The following is a 13,371-nucleotide window of genomic DNA, read 5'->3' on the forward strand; positions in this document are numbered from 1 at the left end:
CCACCACATGTAGCAATAGAATAGTGTGTTTGGGAAGAGAGCGACTTGAATTCCCAATGGAAGTTGCTCTGAAACGAGAGATCGTGTTTGCCAAGATCGTCGTCATTGGATTTGCAATGAAGGGTGAGGACGATCCCTGGTCCCAAATTATTAGTTATGTTCACGACTCGTGTTTCACCAGTGTCGATAGCTAAACTGCATTTTGATAGCAGCGAGAGCAGTGATAAGATCGTAATCAATGCTACTGATACTTTAGCCATTGCTTTTGGACGTATATATCCTGATGATTCATCCTTTATATATTCTATCAAGGAAACGTTAATTAGCAAAAAGAATAAATCATGCAGAAATGAATTTTTCTAGAAAATCAGATGTATACATCACGCATACTCTTTTTTTCTAATTTATTGAATCAATTGCAAGGGTTAGTTCCTTTCTCGTTGTAGTCCATGCTCGAATTTCAAATGACTAGATAGAATTATTATTTATTAACCGTAATTAAAATATTTACAAGATTGTCCATATCTATTATCAGTGAATTTTTCTTGAAAAGTAGATGTATACATATTTTTTTTTTCTTTCCAATTTATTGAATTAATTTCAAAGATTAATTCCTTTCTAGTTGTGGCACGTGCTGAATTTCAAATGGTTGGATAGAATAAACAACAATAATTATTATTTATTATTAGTGATTAAAATATTTACGAGATTGTCGATATTTAGGTTGAAATATCTAGAAAATCAAGAATCTATATGGAATTGGGGAGAGAAATGCAAACCTTACTACATACCAGTGAATATAGGAAAATCAATAAATATCAACAATATATATATATATATATACACACATCGATTCGCTAATTGCATATCTGAATGCGTATACCCTCTAATTCCAAATATCCATAATTTTCTTCAAAGCTAACCAATATCAATATCGATATATATATTTATATTCCATAAATTTGTATATCGATATTTCCAGTTATATCGATGTTATTACCTGAAAATGTATTACTACCTAAAACTTTACTATTCATTTTATGATTGTTATTTCCATCTATATTCTTAAAACTTTACTATTCATTTTCCCGATATCATTTGATATACTTGACCACTCTAGTCTTGTTCAAAGGACAAGTTCAAATTCAAGTTAAAAACCTAAGTCCTACTACTCAGCTACTTTTGAATCACGGTGTGCTATTCATGATTTACACGTTTTTAATGTAATTATATGCGTAAATTGACAAAAGGAAAGTCAAATATTTGAAGTAAATGAATAATTTTAGATCATGCTAGAAGAAACCCCTAATAAACCAATTAAAGCAACTGAATTCATATAATAAAATCGATCTCTATAGAATTTACATTAAGAATAGAGAAAATAATATTTAATAAACAATTGATTGAATCATATTATTACTAGCATATTGTGAAGCTAAATCCACCCTCTTCTCCCTTAGTGTAGATAATATCGTTTATTTAAAAAAAAATTATATATATATATATCATTTGACAATTAATTTAATCACATTATTATCTGTGTGCGAAATATCTTTTTTTATAACCGGCATTACACTGCTCTTAAGATGTTTTGAACATGTTTAAAAATAAAGAAAATAATATTTAATAAATAATAGATTGAATCACATTATTGTTAGTCTATTGTGAGGCTAAACCCACCCCCTTTCCCTTAGTATAGATAATATCGTTTATTAAAAAAAAAACAAACAATCATTTGACAACTTATTTAATCACATTGTTATCCACGCGCGAAGAACCTTTTTTATAACCGGCATTACACACCTCTTAAGATGTTTTGAACGTGTGTAAAAATAAAAAAAATTGAATCACATTATTACTAACCTATTGTGAGGTACAATTTAAAAAAAAAAACACAAAAAAGTAAATTATTAAAAAAATACTGTTGAAATAACAAAAATGCCCTTGCCTTATTTGATGCATTATTTTGGCATGCTTTTGAAGTTTTTTGTTTTAGGATCATTTTTGTCCAAATATTTTTGTTGAAGTATGATGACACAGTGTCACTATTCACTGTCGCCAAATCACTATTCACCTTTTCAATTCTCTTTATATATAATAGATAATATTCGAAAGATCACTTATAAATTTCCAATCCAAGAAAGATATCGTATTATGCATGATTCTTCACCTCACCTCAATCTTGATGTGGATGGTCTGCTATGCGTCTGCTGCCAAATCCCTTCGTTTAGTTTTGTTTCGTCTCACCTCTCGGATTTAAAGGTAAAAGCTTCGATCTTTTCATGCCAATTTTCGTTCTTCTTTGATTATCCTGTGTCTATTGCAACGTAGAAGTGGTTCTCAATTTCCACATATTAGCCTTTAGCTATGCTTAGTGGCATTGTGTATTTATTCTGGCTACGTCCCTGAATCATCCCATGGTGTATTTATTCTAGCTGACACCGGTTTGACGATCATGTCGTATTTATGCCTTGACAAAGGAAAACAATGTTTGAGTGGACGGGTCCAAGTTCAACCCCATCTGTTGCTTCGTTCTTTGCTTATTTTGTACTATCATTGTGGTGCCTGATGAGCTAAGAAACTTCAGCTCGGGCCTCACCATTTACTTGTGTCAGTCCGGTGAATTCTGCATCTCTTTGAGTAAATTTATTGCGGAAGTTTGTTCAGCAATTCCCTGATGAAAGTTGACCTGGTGAGGCTGGTCTGTTCAAACTTCAAACACAATTTCGCAGGGCCTTGCAAAGGGATGATTATCGAGTAAAGGCAGCTCATATGGAGCTTAATTATTATATATGCAGAGTATATGTGTTGACTTTAAGGTTTCAATATTTGTATTGATTCATCGTGCTGAGAACAAAACACACGACACAAATATATAGAGGAGTTTGAGTGAGTTGCAAACTACACTCAACACTCAAGACCCTAACCTAGGACTTCCTTGAATCACGCTGAGAAGCCGGCATAGGGAACATAACTAAGCTTCTTGGATTAAGGAGATGACAACCAGATAAGACCCTTATACAAGTTGAGAACAACAAGAAGAAAACAAACGGCTATTAACTAGGTAAAACACTACTAGGGTTGACACAAACCCTATTACACAGATAATACCGAGAAACCCTAATCCAGTGAGAGCCTAAATACCCAGAGGACTTTCAATAATATGTGTATTTATAAAGTTTCTACTCGGAATTCTTCCATTTTTTTAACACTAACAGAAGGGGCAGAGAGCAGAACGCACAGCAGACAATAAAAAACAACATAACATTACAAGTTAAAAACCTTGAGTCTACTACTCGGCTACTTTAGAAAATAAATGACCTTCTGATTAAGTGTTGAGTGATGGCTTTGCACATCTGTGATTTCTCTACCCTCCCAAACCCTCCAATGCCCTCTCAGAGCAGCTTCTTTGCTTCTTCAATCTCATCATCCTCTAAAACGCCATTTGAGCAGGAGTTTCTCGCCATTTTCTTAAATGCCTTTTTGCCCAACCTCCAAAACGCGATTTGAGTATCATATGCTATGCATGTTCCACAGTCTTGGCTCAAGCAATCTGGAAACGTAGTGTCAATGCAGGCTGGCTCTGCTGGCTTTTATAGGTAACAGAAACACGAGTTGCCCCTCGAACTCAAAAGCCTATATGATTAGGCTGGCAGACAATCGTTAACTTCCTTTGGTTGGGCAGGCTTTTTTCTGTTTTCTCTTTGCTGAAGTCTATCGCATTTCACTGTTTGCACACGAAGTCCCGAATTCGATCCCCCTTCCACACTTGCATGTATTAAAAAAAATTGTTAGCAGTAGATTTTCTAGTTAAACATATGGATTAATGCTACTATTGATTGTCATAAGATTCTCTAATTCTTCCACCCACCTAAATAAGAGCCATCTCTAAGACTTGGAATTTGAACCTAGAAGAGACGGAGCTGCGATCTGCCAACTCTTGATGGTTAATGAAGTAAACTGCTACCTGTCAAGAATAACAGAAAGACGACATGTTTCATCTCGATCACCAAGCCCTGTAGGCTTGCCGTCAATCCAGAAACTACCATACCATACAAGAACAATGACGAAAAATAGGATCATTTTCATATTACACAGTAAAAAAGATCACCTTAAAGTTCAACCTACTCCAAAACTTATTCGGTAGCATGTCAGCTTCACGTTCAAAGCCACCATCCATGCATAAGTTGTCATCCCCGTAAGCGCGACAGCCATTATAGTGTTCATTAGCGCTCCAAATGGGGACAACATATTGTTGAGAATCAATGTCATTTGTAGGTGAAGTAAGTGTGTGAGGTTGGTGAAGTAAGTGGAGGTTGTAGGTGAAGTAGGTGGATGTTGTAGGTGAAGTAAGTGTGTGATGTAGCTTTCATTTGGTTTGCTATAAATACCCAAGTCCCCAAGCATTGTATATCATCCAAGGAAAAACAAAGCCTAGAGCTAAATAAGAAAAGCTTTGCTAATTAGTTTGTTTTGTGAGTTTTCTTTAAGAGTGTGCTCTATTTTCTTCTTCTTGGGATCATTAGAGTTATCTTGGATACTCTTCTTATTCAACACATATGTATTCAAAACCAATGGGAAGTCACGGTACTCCTCAGTGGTCCCTTACTAACATCACACAAAAACAAAAGTAAGTTGTAAGATAATGACATAAAATCATTTTGAAATTTAATTGTCTAATGTGTTTGTGTTTTCATTCGGGTGTGCACCATGTGTTTGAGTCAAAAAAAAAAAATGCAAAAAGTCAGCACGCTTACCATTTATAAGTTGTAGTACACTGATAGGAACACTGAAAATTGGACTAACACTAGACCTCTCACCCAGTATTTGGAGTAGTTCAATGGGTCGCCATGGCTAGTAAAGGCATAGTGGGGCTATCAATCAGTATGACAACTACACCTTCACTGATCATCATCAACAACAAGCAGTTTTGCTTGGCTACACTTCTTACGAATATTGACATTCGCTGACATGTTAGACGAAAAAAGAGAAAAAACTAAGTTTAAATACTTTATTAAAAAATTTGAATAAGTTGTAAATTACACTCAGCAGATAGTTTGGACCATACCAGCCACACCGCGAGAAAAAGAATGTAAGGCTAGCTAGCTACTACGAGACAATTGGAGAAACTCGTCAGCGTCAACCATGGTCTCACAAATACAACCAGTTGCCCCAAAAATGACACATTCAACGAAATGAATTTAATTATTGAAATACAATTTCTTTATTCTTCAATTTTAATTTCAGTAGGATACTTAATCGAATATAACCAAACAGATTATCAAAGCTAAAAGATAACCCTTTGGAACGGGATGTCTTCGTTTGCTAGGGAGTGCGGCCATAAACAGAATAAAGAAAGCTATTTTGTTTTTATAACATAAAAACATAGTGAACTACATATCAACTCTGAACGCTTTCTTAATATTAATTGAGTTGTCCCCGATAAGCACTTGTATCATAGATCCAATTATCGAGGACAAATCTATTACTATCAAGAAGGTGTTCAAAGTTGACATGAAGTTCACTGGGTTTTTATGTTATAAAAAGAAAATAGCTTTCTTTGCTCTGCTTATAGCCGCACTCTCCAACAAATGAAAACCTCCTAAGGTCATTGTTTAGCTTCGATGATCTGTTTGGTCATACTCGAGTAAGTACCGTAATAAAATTAAAATTGAAGAACAAATAAGTTATATTTCAATAATTAATTAATTTTCATTGAACGTGCCATTTTCAGGGCAACTTGCTTTTTTGCACACCTACGGTTCACGCTGGCCAGTTTCTCTAGTTATCCCATCATAGCCGACTCAACCTTGACATTTGTTTTTCGTGGTGTGTCAGTTATGTTCCAAATTACTTGCTAAGTGTAATTTAAAACTCATTCTATTTTTTTTTTAATGAATTATTTAAACTTGATTCGTTTTTTCTCATTTTTCGTGTGACAGATAAGAGAAAGTCAATATTCGTCAGATGTGTTGCCAAGCAAAATTGCTCGGTGTGTTGATGGTGATCAATGGATGCATAGTTGTTAACCTAATTGGTGACCCCATTATCACCATTAGGCACACCTCTATTAGGCATGTCGACTCATTGAAGTATTCCAAAAATTGGGTGAGAGGCCCAGTGTTAGTCAAATTTTCACTGTTTCTATCCGTGTACTACAACTTATTCATGGTGAGTGAGTTGACTTTTTGTTTTGTTTTGGGTTGTCTCAAACAAATGGTACACGCTCGAATAAAAACACAAACACTTCGGACAATTAAATTTGAAAATGAAGTTTTATCTTTATCTTACAATTTTGGTTTTGTTTTTTGTGTGATTTTAACAAGTGACCACTAGGGAGTACCTTGACTTCCCTTTGGTTTGGCTGAATACATATGTTGTCTGTATTGGAGGATTGATAAACAGTATATTAGTCATCGCAAGTATGAGGTAGACGATGTATGATGCTAGGTTTGAACGTGAAGCTGGCATCCTACCTATATTCGGTGAGTTTTGGAGTACTTTGAGCTTTAGAGTGATCTTTTGACAGTGTAATATAGACATAATTCTAATTTTCCCATTTTTTCTAGAGGATATGGTAGTTTTTGAATGACAAAATAACTATAGAGTCTAGTGATCAAGATGAAAGGTGTCACCTTTCTATCCTTCTTAGCCTCCAGCCACCGTTATTGTCATGGTACTAGGGTTTACATACTAAAGCAGGATGTTGACAATAAGAGGTAAAAAGCTGCACAATTTCTTTCATAATATTTTGTTACTACTTTTAAAGTATTATAGAAACTTGAAGTTGTTTTATCTTTTAGCATGACGGGAGGTCTAACTGTAACGACGCATGACGACCATCCGTATCAAAAGTTGGCAAATCTAAGATTGCAGTTATGTCGCTTCCAACTTCAAATATATGTCTTAAAAGATGGTCTTATTTAGGTAAGGATGCAAGAATCAAAGAATTTTAAAACAATCAATAATAACATTAATATATATATATATATATATTTAATTATAAAATCATATATGATTTCACTTAAAATTAAAAGATGAGTTATGAATTTTGTGGAAAAAAAAAACTTTGACCAATAATTTTTTTTTTTATACTAGTAACAATTTTTTTGTTTTGCTTTTTAGTTAAAATAATCTATAAGATTTGCGTAATTTTTCACTTTGATCCCTGAGATTTAAAATCGATATATTTTGTCACTGAATTTATTCACCATCAATTACATTGGTCATAGAGTAAAACCTCTGTAAATAAGAAATAAAATGACAAAAACACCTTTAAATTTTGTATTTTGACTCATTATTTATTAGATCTAGAATATTTTTATCATTTTAGTTCTTATTTATTTTCACGGAATAGCCAAAACGATTAATAGTACAAATAAGATCATTTCTATCAATTTCAAATCTATTAAACAAAACTGAGGAATTATGTTTTGAAGTGGAAAAAGCAGATCAAATTCAGGATATCGTGGGGAAAACAGCCACAAGTATCTTGATTTTAGTAAAAGAAAAAAGAAAAGCTGAATTGGAAACTGAGTAAAATTAGGACAACTAAAGTAAAAAATATTAAAATTTTGACAGTCAAAAATTAAAATTGGAACCTGTTACTGGCAGCACAAGGACCGTGAATGTGAGCGAGATCAGAGGACAGGGAAGCAAAGTGATCACAAGATGTTCGCGTTTCGACCTACTCTACAGTTGGTTCCTCCTGATTCACATAATTGACAAAAACGCTTTGTTTTAAAATTCAAAATAATCAAGATTTTGTGTTCAACCAAAGCGTAAAGTGATAGATTTTACCTAAATCTCAGGGGCACCGGTTTCGGCTGGGAACCGGGTATCTTACAAGAGCGAGCCACTTATTTAACAATAAAGTTTTTGGTTTACGGGGATGGTGGTGGTTGTTCATGCACTCAAGATTTATTAACTATAAGAAAAGACTATGAGAGATTTTGATTTTGTTCTCTGATTTTTAAAGATGGATGATGAGTTATATAGAACAAAAAAATGGACGAGATTGCAGATAATGCCACATGGCACGTTTGATTGGTTAAAAATCTTATTGAAATCTATCATCAATAATTCTAAATAGATAATGATACGTAGCGCGACTAGATTCATTAAAAATCTTATCAGAAATTTATCATTAACGATTCAAAATAGTTAGTAACATGTGATGTGATGAAATTGGTTAAAAATTTATTCGAAAATCTATACACAACAATTGTACTTTCAGAAAATGATAAATGGCGTGACGATATCGATTAAAAATTATATTTGAAATTAAAAATAAAATTAATTTTTAGTATTTATAAAGTAAAAAATACTAATACTTTGATATAAATTTCCTGAACTATTTAATTTAGAGGTGGATGCACTTAAATAATTATTGTTCCTTTAAGGATATTGAGTTGCCTTTTGTCCAAATAGGTCTTACAACAGTGGAAGTGTTGTTATTAGAAAGAGTTGAAAACCTAAGAGCAAGTCCACCCTAACAAATAAGCTGGGCAATAGCCCATTTTTCCCTTTAGCCACCCAAAAATCCACTCCACCCTATCCAATTAGCTGGCCCAAAGTGGAGGCCAATTTTGAGCCCCGCCTATAATGGATTGACCTAGAAATCAGCCTACATGACGTTAGCCTGACTTCAACCATGTGAATTAAATTTTTTTTTTTTTTTTTTGCGATTGGCGAATGGTAAACACGCACTCGTGGGCGCGCGTTCCCGACAACACGCAAAGGGGGCCCTCGCTACAGGCGCACTAACGGGATGCGGGACTTGGGCTAGCGATGGCCGTTGAATTTTCAACGACTAGTTTTCTGGACTGCTAGATTTCCAATTGTAAACAAAATTTAAATTTAAAATCTAACGGCTAGTGATGTGGCAAATTTAGACTGTTCGATTTCCAAATCAAAGGTCCAGGTTTTTCGACCAAAAAAAAAAAGAGCAACATGTCAGAAATCTTATCGTTTGCCACGTGTCCAATTTTGGGTTGTTGGATTAATTAACAGTCCAGATTAATTAACTTAATAAAAATTATTAAAAATGGTTTAAAAATACAAAAAAAAAAACGAAAATCCTATCCAAAATAAAAAATAAAAATATTTTTTATTACTTTATAAAAATATAATATTTTAATACGAATTGACTAGGCAATTCAAGTAGGTACCTTTTAGTACGTGGGACGGGACAGAACGCACTGGGATGAGGCATTTCGTCCCACGTTTGGTGCGCCCAAAAACTGTGGAACGCGTTGTCCCACAGGACGAAATTTGGCTGAATTTTCATTCCGCCTCCCTTCCCTGTAATGACTTGTTCCACATCCGTGGAACACAAAATTAAAACTTTTTAGGACAAAAATGCCCCTTATCTTTTTTAATATTTACTATCCAAATCGTAAAACAAACCTTAACCATTCTCTGTCGCTGCCTTTCTTCTCGTAACCTTCCTCCTCATCCTCATCCTCTCCCATAGCCGCTGACTACACCCAGCTAGCACGCAGCAGCACGGAGCCACTATTGTTGTGCTGCAGATTGACCCAGGTATGCAATTGATAGCTTGTTAAATCTCAGTTTTTTACTTTAATCGATGAATCTTTTCTGATTCAATTTTTTTCGTGCTCGTTTTGTTTCTTTGTTTTGTGTTTTAGTGGAAAGTTTTATGGGTTTTAATTAATTAGGTATTGTCAATCTTCCAGCTGTCTCACATTTCGTATAATAGAAGAATCTCATTTCTAGCTAACAGTGAAGCTTGTGTTATATGTTAATCTATTTATTATCTATATATTGGTGCAAATAACTGAATTTGTTAACTTTCATGCCTACAAGTTAGCATGCTGATTCTTGTATTGGAATCCCAGACTTGAAGGAGATGGCAAACAACCAAGAATTCGATTGCCAGTCAAAGTCCATTTTGTTTCGTTGTTGTTTTCATCCTCACCATCGTTGCGAGAAATCACAGCTCTGTCTGTCAAGCCACAGTCGAACTCGAACGCTTCAATTGTAGCCCACATCAATACTAGCAAACCATTTTTTAGCAACTCCAACAAGTGTGTAGTGTTTGGGTTTAACTTCAGTAATGAAGGAGCCAAAGCTTCAAGCCCTTTTCAATGGTCACTATATGACGCCAGTGATAACATCAACATTAAGGGCTATAGAGTCCACATGAGCGTCGAATTACAGATTCTTTGCCTCTGCAAGCAGCCGTCAACGAATACAAACACCACCAAATGTAGACATGAGGTATTGAGATCTTTGATTTACAAGTTTAAAAATCGGAAGGCCATGTGGCATTGGTTTTTCCATAATTTCTTTGCATGTTATACTGATGGCAAGGTGATCATGAATGATGCTTATTTAAATGAGATAAATGGTTGGGTCAGCATGTATAAGGTTGACAAGTTTGTGATGGTTTTAAATGTGGACAAAGTGTTCGATGAAATAGCTAAGAGACAAAATGAGGTTGGCAAATTTGCGATGGTTGGTAGCTGATGAGTGAAGCAAAGAATACTTGTATAAATAATAAACACCTCTCTCTTTCTGTAATTCATTCATTGTTCAAGGAATACAATCTTTAGTCATTCACTTTCTCTTTCTAAATTCTCTGCCATTGTTTTTCGTTTTGGTTATTCTGCAATCTCCAAAAGCTAATCATGGTATTGTTATAAAAGATGACGGAATTCATGGCATAACATATCTTCAGTCATGTGCTAGTGTAAAAAATATGTCATAGATAAGCATATATGTGTTTAAATATGAAATTCAAAAAAAAAAAAATAAATAAATTGTCCCATCTCATCCCATGCATAAACATTGTACTAAACAATAGACGGAACATGAGTAAGTTAGTCATTTAATTCTTTGGTTCTGTTCTGTCCAGCGCATACCACACGCAGAACGGAACAATCGTCCCCGTTTTGTGTTGCACGTAACAAACATAACATGAAACCTCCGTTCCGTCCTGTCCTATCTCGTCCTGTACCATCCTATCCCGTTTCGTCCCGTCTACGTATCAAACGGTACCTTAAGAATGAAGATTGACTTGGACAAGTATTATTCATTATGGTCAATTACTATTTATTTGAGTGGGTTGAATTGACTCTTGATTATTTGACAAAAAAAAATTGACTCTTGACTAGGGGATTTTAAAGGGAAACATATCATCTCCAGATCTCTTCCTCCAAAGTCCATGAATCTAGTGATTCGAGTTATTGAAATTTGATCAAACGGTTAAAAACAGAGAAGTTAGTAAAAAAATTTAAAAATTATAATAATTTTTTACCATTTGATCAAATTTCAAGAATCGAGATTACTTGATCCGTGAGTTTTGAAAAAAGAGATTCGGAAATGATCTATTTCCAAAATCTTGCTAGAGCCACTCCTTTTCTCTGAAACTGTACCACACTCTATTAGAATGCGACAAAATATTTCTTCTTTATTTAGTCCAGATACGGACTGTTAAAATGTCAAAACTACCCCACCCATAGCCAACTTCTCTTAACAAGTACTGATGTCTTAGAAGGTAATCTCCATTTGCAATAACTACCAAGTAACTAAAAAGAAAAGAAAAATAATGAACATAAAAAAGAAATACAGAACGACGAGTAATTTTTCGGTGTACCCGGCACACCAAATTTTTTTGGTGTACCCTCACTCATAATGGTGAGGGTGCACCAAAAAAATTTGGTGCACCCTCACTTTTTGTACACCAAAAAAATTCTAATGAGTGAGGGTACACCAAAAAAATTTGGTGTACCCGGTACACCTAAAAATTTTCCCAGAACGACGACGGATAAATAGAACAATCATGAACAGATTTAAGACTTAAAATCTAACCACATAACAATGGTTAATTACAGTCAAACCGCTGATGATTCAATCGAAGTCATGGAATCAGATGGCCAAGAAGGGATCTAAGTATTGGATTAAAAATAGGGAAATGTTATTGGCACTTCAAAAATTTCATTCTACACTTCTTATAAGTGTATTTTTCTTTCTAAATATAAAAAGTTTTGAGTGTAGAATGAGAAATTTGAAATGTCAATAACAATTTTCTAAAAATATTGCTCTTTTTCTCTCAAACCCCTCTTAAATATACTCGTCTATTTTCGCAAATGGAGGGCGTATGCACTTGTAGTGGCCGCTTCTCACTATTCAATTTAATTATTAAAATTATTCAATTTAATTATTAAAATTGGTGTCTCATACTTTGGGAAATATTCTGGAGTTTAGATTTCATCAAATGGGCATGAGTTAGTTAGATTAGATGGTTTTATGAGAAAATAAGGAACCCCCATATAGTAGTCGGTAACTTAATACGAGGTTAAAAAAAATAAAGCATGTCACAACTTGCTTTAATTTGATTTAGTTTAAGTAATAAGTTAATAATTAACTTTTATGTCATTTAGTTCATAAAAAATTATCTATAAATTTAATCTCATATATATAGTTTTGGGTATTGCTTGGAAGATTAAAGTTGGAGACAAAACCTGTAAATTAATGATGTGCGCCATTAAAAATGAACACGTTTATTAATGTTTAAAATTCAATCATAATTTCTACATATTTACAAAATTTTACCAATAAATTTAATCTTTACAGCTTTACCTCTGTTTTTTTAACTCTTTCAAAATATCTGGTCAAAGAAGGTGGAGTTTTATTGATTGGCAATTTGTTGGGAAACCGGCAGTGGGAAAGCAATCAAGATATAAAAGGCTAAAGCTTTATGGAGTCAACACCTGTCTTGTAAAAGGTTAAATCTGCTTTCTCTACTTTTTTGGTCAGAAAAATCTGCTTTCTCTACTGAACTTACGTACAAAAATGACGAGGACGACATGCAAAAATACTGCAAATGATAATGCAAGTATTGTGTTGCAGCAAACAACCAGCTATATGCCCCGACGTATGGGATCGATCGATCGAGGATTGTTTGGTTTGAGTTTCTGAAGCTCCAACTACAATTCAATAGTCCAAAAAATATGTAGTGTTTGTTTGGCAGCCATGCCATTTCACTTATTTCTTTTTATTTTTTATTTAATCAGTCAAATCCGCTCCCCACAAGTAACAGATCTAAATGATTCGGTTTCAAGCATTAAATTTTACGTATTTCATGGTTATAGGTAACCGTCGTGTAAATTTTCGATTTGGGGTTTAATTATAGTTATTGGAGTGGAGTTGCCAACTTGTATCGCACGTCTAACGCCTCGTGATCATATGTGAAAGCGGATGAAGGAAGACGGTAAACGAGTGGACAGAGAGACAGACATGTGGTTGAGAAGGCAAATAGATGGGCCCCGCCGCAATGAATGCCGATGCATCCGTTCCGCACCATTATTTACGATTTCCTCCTCTTCTCTCCTCTTCTCCCCTTGC

This window comes from the organism of the source record quoted next, unplaced genomic scaffold (assembly GCF_019419815.1).
Source record: "Pyrus x bretschneideri cultivar Hongxiangsu unplaced genomic scaffold, Pyrus_bretschneideri_v1 Contig1, whole genome shotgun sequence".
Lineage (NCBI taxonomy): Eukaryota > Viridiplantae > Streptophyta > Magnoliopsida > Rosales > Rosaceae > Pyrus > Pyrus x bretschneideri.